Source organism: Petaurus breviceps, unplaced genomic scaffold, assembly GCF_028583685.1.
Source record: "Petaurus breviceps papuanus isolate PSGF00001 unplaced genomic scaffold, PetGlider_PUasm1.0 189, whole genome shotgun sequence".
In the NCBI taxonomy this organism is placed as follows: Eukaryota; Metazoa; Chordata; class Mammalia; order Diprotodontia; family Petauridae; genus Petaurus; species Petaurus breviceps.
Genome location: NW_027185809.1, coordinates 21407181 through 21414920, shown reverse-complemented (window position 1 = coordinate 21414920; position 7740 = coordinate 21407181). Strand labels below are relative to the sequence as shown.

The 7740-nt window shown below is 37.9% G+C and overlaps 1 pseudogene; it reads right to left on the bottom strand.

Annotated features, from left to right (window-relative positions):
- Window positions 1-1058: 1058 nt before the first annotated feature.
- On the bottom strand, window positions 1059-2708 carry LOC138164115 (BTB/POZ domain-containing protein KCTD5 pseudogene; annotated as a pseudogene).
- Window positions 2709-7740: the final 5032 nt, after the last annotated feature.

The following is a 7740-nucleotide window of genomic DNA, read 5'->3' as shown; positions in this document are numbered from 1 at the left end:
CTTTTAGGGATTTCTAGAAAGTAAAAACAGGAACATTTGGTAAATCAGCTTCTAATTTTTTTTAAAGGGAGGAGGGGCAGAGAATACAAAGTTTTCTTAACTGGAAAGTACCATTAAGAAATTCTGGTTTTTTTGAATCCACCATTTATTTAGGATGGAAGCTTAATTTTTGTTAGAAGAATTAGTTACTAAGATAAGAGGTCTTCAGGAAGTAGTGACAAAAGGAATCTTCTCTTCTTAGGAGCTCCACTTTGAAGGGAAAGGTAAGCTCCCAACTAAATGCATGCAATCAGACTGGATGGCTGAAGCCTCTCACTGCCTGGTGTTGAACATATCACATTCTGATATCATTTGATCTCCTAAAGCTTGGATGGGGTGACTGAACAAATGTAAGGGAGTCAAATGGGGCTGCCAAGCATTTCGTAACAGTGAAGGCCCCAAATATCTGCATTTAAAGGTTGTAATATGTAGCACCAAGTACATTGTCCTTTAAACTATCTTCAAAGATTAATACCAAAGAAAAAACAAAAGAAAGTTAAAAAAAAAACCACTTCAAGGGCGTGCTAGGTGGCACAATGAATAGAGCACTGGCCCTAGACTCAGGAGGTCCTGAGTTCAAATGTGACCTCAGACACTTAACAAGGTGTGTGACCTTGGGCCAGTCACTTAATACCAATTGCCTTCCAAAAAGCAAAAAAAAAATCATTTCACACCAATCATTATAGGATCTTTCTGCCTCAGTCCTACATAGATAAGACCCAGGGAAGAATTCAGGGTGCAGGCTTGTTCCAGCCAGTCCCAGTCCTGCCATGTGCCAGCATCAGGCTGAACACACACTTTCTCTTTGCATTCTGCCAAGGAGTGATTTCTTCCATTCCATCTCACACTACTTCAACGGCCCCCTCCTCCCCCCAAAAGATTCAAATTCAAACCCAGATCTCAAGAGAAAATTGTCTAAAGAAGGTTTCTTCTTACAGCCAAGCCTCTTCAACATGGCAATTCATTGTATTTTGGGAGGAAAAAAAGTGAAAATTCTTCAGTTCTCAATACTGTGGTCTTCACATCCTGGAACCCCTCTCTTTCTTTTCTTTGCCTTTTTGCTGTGCATAAGAGGTATTATGCAACTCCTTGGAGACAACACAAAGAGATTCAGCTTGGTCTTTCCTTTCCATAGTTATAAGATGAACCAATACTGACCAGATGCTCAAACTTCCAGTCAACAGGCATGGTTGAAACCATTTGGGTGAGCTCTTCCTCTTGACCCTGAAGCACTCTAGACATGCTTGCCTGGCACCTGTGATGTTTTGCTGTCTCGTTCTCTATTTTTGCCCTTTACAAGTTTTATCAGTGAAGTGATGTTATAAAATTCAGCTTCCTCCAGCACCCCTTCCTCTGCGAGGTCTTTATTAATGACCAGTTTTCTATGTCTCAAATAGTTCAGGACTGGACCAAATAGATAGGACCTCTGTCTATTAAATAGGCACCTGTTTCATCCTTGTCTGAGTCCGAGTCCAGATCTGCCTGGCACAGGCGGTACAGGAAAGATTTTGGTCCCGGAACAGTTGGGTGGTGAGGAAGTAGGTGCCACCCACGTTGAGCCAGACCCACTTGGAACCACTGCAGGCAGCCCGCTCTCCTAGGGGCACAAGCCACACACCCCCCGGGACCCACCCCAAGCGCGGAGTGCGGAGGCTCCAGGAACTGGGTCGCAGTCGTGGAACCTACTTCTTGAGGCAACACATTATCATTTTGAATAGTTCTTATTGTTAGAAAAATTATTACATTGACCCCCAATTCTCCTTTTTGTCACTTTTATCTATTACTTATAGTTCTACACTCTGGGCCAAAGCACAACCAGTAGTTATTTCATGTTACATTCCTTCAAAGACTTGAAAACAGTTCTCATATCTTTCCTAAGCAGGGTTATTGTGAGGCTTAAAAAACATAAGGGATATAAAGCACTATGCAAACCTTTAAGCACTATATAAGTGCTAGTTTATGACTTTTTATTAGCCTGTAGTCAGCAGGCCTTAAATCTTCATTCCCTGAGCCTTCTACTACATTCTTGCTGACTGAATTCAAGCATTATTTATAGAACAATGTATGCAAGTAAATATTTAACAACTAAGTTCTCCAGAAATACACACACATAAACAAACATACACTTTTAAGCTTACTTTGCATTATTAACATTTTTAAAAGTCTCTGTGACAATCACCAGAACAATAAGTCAAACCCTGATTTATAACAATTACCATTTTATACTGAAAATTTAACAAACATTTTCTGAGGACACTCTTGTCCCTAAGTCTTCTCTTCTCCAGTCTAAAAATCCCAATTTTTCAAATGAACCCAATATGGCGTGAATTGGAGGGTCTTTACTATTTTGATTTCCTTCAATCCTCTTCCTATTCCAATTCATGTTTCATAACTATAGCAGTTAAAATGATATTCCTAATATCAAAGGTCTTTATGATATGAAGTTTGTTTCTGTGGAATGTTATTGACTGTGATGTTTCAAGATACACATGCCCAGTGATCATTATTTTAAAACATCCTGACTTGCACTGCAAGAATGCAAATGTTCATTACATCTTGATCATATGATTACACAGCTGATGAGGCATGATTATAGGGTAACAGAGGAATGGGGAAGATATTCTGGTGCAATGTCCAGAAATTGAGGTTCTATTCACGCACCTGACCATCCCACCGTGAAGCAGTTTTCACTCAAATGCCAAATACTTTTGACAGTTTGGAAACAATTTGATGATTTGTTGAGAAACTGCAAGGATGCTTAGTCAGAAACAGTTAGTTTGATATGATTGCTGCACAAACAGCAAAATCATTGTGCACATGATTATGTTAGTTTTGAATTGCTACAGAAATAATCTTATAATACTTCAGATATATAAATGCTTGTTGCCAAAGACAAAATATATGTAATACACACATATAATATACACACACATATAAATATAAATAATTGGGCAATTATTTAATGTTTAACGTGCCACTAAAGAATTTTTAACATGAACACCTTGGGTCATCATCATGAATCTGCAAGGGGTTCATGAGTCATTAAATGAGAACCACTGACCTATAGCGCAGTATTTGTCATCCCCTCCACCATTTGTTATATCTTTTAAGAAGATCTATAATCATTAAGCTATCTCTGCATACTTTATTCTCAAGGTCACTTACTTTGATTTGTACAGAATTCATGTATTCTTTTAAAATTGTTGGCTTTTTATTCTGCCAGATTTTCTTCTATTGCAGTATTTTTATGCTTTGAAGATAGTATTTTCTGTTTTATAGATTCTTTCTTTAGAGAAATTCTCTATTGTGTGTTCAGTTAAAATATACTTGTATTTTAAAATTATGCTTTGAAGGCTCTGACTTCTGAGAACTCTAATTTTAGTCTTAATTTCTTCTGCTAAAGCTTTTTATTTCTCTTTTGAAAGATTATGAATTTTCTTATTTTTGTTCCATGGTATATGGGGAATCTACAGATTTCACTTTTGCACTGGGTAATTTTAATTGTTAGAAAATAACATTTCCTTTCATAGTATATATAATACTTGTTCATGGATTTCCAGTCTCTTTTACCTAATGTGTTAATTCTCTTTTCTCCTATAGCTAGTTCTGTTGCACTCAGTGTTTCTTTCATCTTTCATTCTTTTCTCCTTCTCCAGTTACTTCCCCTGTTATTGGGCAGACTCAATGTCTTTTGAACTATTTGGTCTAAGGGGTGGTTCAGGCTGGAATCACCGAAGTAACCCTGACTCCTACTCCAGAGAGTCAGAGGTGGGGTCATTCTGTGCTGCATGCTGCTTATTGAGGGAGATATGACTCCTAATTGACAGAGAAAATTCTGAGAAAATCCTGTATTTTTTACTTGAGGGGTAGAATTGGTGTAAGATTCTTGAGAGAGACACACACATGTAGTTCCAGAAACCCCAGGGAAGGGAGAGAGAATAACTTTTGAAGTTACAAATACATAGAAGAAGACATCTCTTTAATCACATCCCTGATTCGCTTGCTTCCCTAGATACTTCAGAGGGAGAATTTTCCCTTGGGTGAAATCAAGGTCTTTTTCTTGGTTAGAGATAGTTCTACACTGATGAGTTCATGAGCTCATGCACTATTGTGTATTTTCTGGCATATTCTAACATCTATAACTTATTCAGTTTCTGTTCAATATTTTGGTTAGGTAAATGGGTTTATTAGCTATTAGGCATTTGAGATGGTCTTTTGTGTGACTTACAATTGATCTGATATACCTCTCATAGATTAGAGAAAAGAACACCTTGCCTGAAAGTATTCCTAGTATATACAGGTCCTCTGGCTCTTCACTCCACAAAGGTGGTCATATTCCAGAGGCATCTATCCATATTACCCAGAGGCTGAGTCTATTCATTTAGACAGCACATACTGATGTGTCTATATTACATAGGGACATGTAACCTACATTGCTTTTAGAGGAGTGGTCAGAGATCTCTATAACTAGATCTATAATCGTAAACCTAAGCATTTGGTTATGCTTATGGTACCTGGCACATGAGGTGGCTCAATGGAGCAGGGGACTGAGTGGGACCCCTGAGGATCTAAGGTGTTTGAAGGTTATTTTATGAGTGTTGGGGATTTCTGTCATCTTGTGGATCCAGCTTTAATTACTCTATATTTAATGCATAATTTCAATTTTGAAGTGTAACTAGTTTATCTTCATATTTGGAAAAGGGGAACAAATTCCTTTTTTTTCAGATTTCTTGTTGTACTTTAAAAAAATCTTTTGGTTAGTCTAGTTAGGGATTTGGGCTAATACAGGATCTCCCAAAAGTCTTATGACTGAGACTTTGGGGACATTCTATATAAATGGGAAGAAACCGTAAAATCATTTTACCTAGGCCACTGCAGATTTCACTTTAACACAACAACAGCAGCAACAATACAACATGTGTGAGCTTTTCTTTAAGAGTGATGGTAATACAGAATTTCAAGCTCTAAGTTGGCATACGGGGACACTGATTTTTTTTTTTTTTTTTTTTTTTTTTTTTTACAAAATATGATGCCTTGAACTTGACTTTTATTGAGTACATAATTTGCAAGATATAGGTTGTTGTTTTTCAGTCATTCAGTCGTGTCCAACTCTTCGTGATCCTGAAAGTCAATATCAGGCCCTTCTGTCCTCCACTTTCTTGTCCATGGGGTTTTCTTGGTTTGTCATTTCCTTCTCCAGTGGGTCACCTTTTGTCAGAACTATTCACAATGTCCTGTCTGCCCTGCATGGCATAGTTCAGAGTTTCATTGACCTAAGCAAGCCCCTCTGCCATGACAAGACAGTGATCCAGGAATGGAAGATATGGTTACCTACTGGTAAAAGGTACCAGCATAGTCATTAATAAAACCTGTATAGAGAGATTTGGCCAAATATTTTAAATATAGTTGGGGGCAACAAGGTAGTGCAATGGATAAAACATTGGACTTGGAGTCAGTAACCCTGGAGTTTAAATCCTGCCTTAGACACAAGCTGTATGCTGCTTGCCAAGTCACTTAACCCTTATCCCCTTCAATTTCCTCATTTGTAAAATGGAAATAATAATAGCACCTCCCCTCCCAGGATTATTGCAAGGATAAAGTGAGATATTATTTGAAAAGTGCTTTGCAAACCTTGAAGTACCATATGAATGCTGGCTATTATTATTATTTTGTTTGTTTTCATTCAGTTTGGGAGGTTGTTGGGTGCTGAACAATTTACCAGAGTTCTCAGATGTCTGAAGCTCTCCATATGAGTGTGATGCAAACATTATTATTTTAATACGTGCACAAACCTTTGGGTTTTCTAGGAGGTCAAAGTGTGCCAGTGAAAGTGGTCATGTCAACTTACATATTCTATCCCAGATCTTTACCTTCTTGTACATCATTATGCATTTGACTACAAAAGTTGAATCAGGTAACTTCAGACACAAAAAGACTCTAGATCTGGGAAAGGGAGGATGTGGTAGAGCAGAGACACAGTGATTATTAAAGAGTTGCAAAAGCACTGCAGCTATGGCTTTAGACATTGCTTAAAACATTTTTTAGTGCAGTGGATAGAGCACTGGGCCTAGAATCAGGAAGACTCATCTTCCTGAGTTCAAATCCAACCTCAGACACTTACTAGCTGTGCTACCCTAGGTAAGTCACTTAATCAATTAGCCCTATTTGCCTCAGTTTTCTCTTCTGTAAAACGAACTAGAGAAGGAAATGGCAAACCACTCTAGCATCTTTGTTAAGAAAACCCCGAATGAAATCATGAAGAGTTGGACATGATTGACCAATAACAACAGCAACAAAATTTATTATTCTTTCTTCAGTGGGTCACTTTTGTTGGAACTCTTTTATAAAAGTTTTTAGTGGGGTTTGACAGAAGACTAGTTTTGAACTGAATGACAGTGGGCAAATGAGATTCATTTTTCATTTTTACATTTATTTATTTACTTGCTTTTTGGAGGGCAATTGGGGTTAAGTGACTTGCCCAAGATCATGTGGCTAGTTTTCGTGTTAAAGTGTCTGAGGTCGGATTTGAACTCAGGTCCTCCTGACTCCAGGGCTGATACTCTATTCACTGCACCACCCAACTACCCCATTTTATATTTATTTTTACAGCAATTTGCTTTATAGGTAAGAGATGGCTTACATTTCTTCAGTAAATAAAGAAATATCAATAATTATTTGTCACATTCTTATCCAAAGATTTGCATGGGGTAAAATTCTAGAAATCTTTAATTCTCTGAATTTACCTTACAAACTCTTTGACTAAACAGTTACCACACAATCAAGATTATAAAAACTTTTTAATGTGCTCTGATGACTCAGTTTTAGCACACACATTTTGACTTGTGTACTGATGGTGGTTGCAAAATTAGTATGGCCTTAGTCTACATCAGACAAAAAGCAATAAAAATTCCCCAAATCAGCATGCACTCTTATCATATTTGTATTGAGGTAACAGAGAAACAGCTGTGACTTTCCAGTGGCTCAATTTGTTTGATAATTGCCTGGTAAAAATAGCTCCCAGATTGACTATTTCAGGATTACAGATGGTACTCTAGATAATTTTTCTTGTATCTAGAAAAGATAGGAATTAGAGTCAGAAGATAACTAGTATAATTTGAGAAAGAAAAATGGACCAGGAGAGGGGGGCGGTCATCATAATTTAAAGTTCTCTTCATCCAACGTATTAGGAGATGGTAGCCAAAGAATAAAAGGGCAACAAGAAAGATTGTTTCAGCCCAGGCATGTGATGGTAAGGGAAAGAGGATGTCTAATGCATGGGAACAGAACTTCCCTGTACTATTGCACAGGGTATAGAAACCTGGTCATTTGCTTTTAAAAGTTCACCCACTGGTCATCCAAACACAATTGCATGGGATCCTTGGAAGCTTTTGAAACATGCTTTCCTTTCACCTTGGCTTCCTGGAAGACTCTTCATTAGAATCTACCCAGCAATCCTCAAGGTGTTCCCTAGAAATTCCCACAAAGGCTAACAAGTGGTTGTACTATATGACTTAGTTAGGATCACAGCTTCTACCGTGTTTCCCCGATAATAAGACCTATCCTGAAAATAAGCCCTTCCCTTACTGTGTAAGATTCCTCTAAAATAAGCCCTCCCCCGAAAATAAGCCCTATTGAGATTGCTACTGTAGTGAAGGTGATCCCCTGCGCTACACGCTACATTACGGTACCCTCTGTATGCAC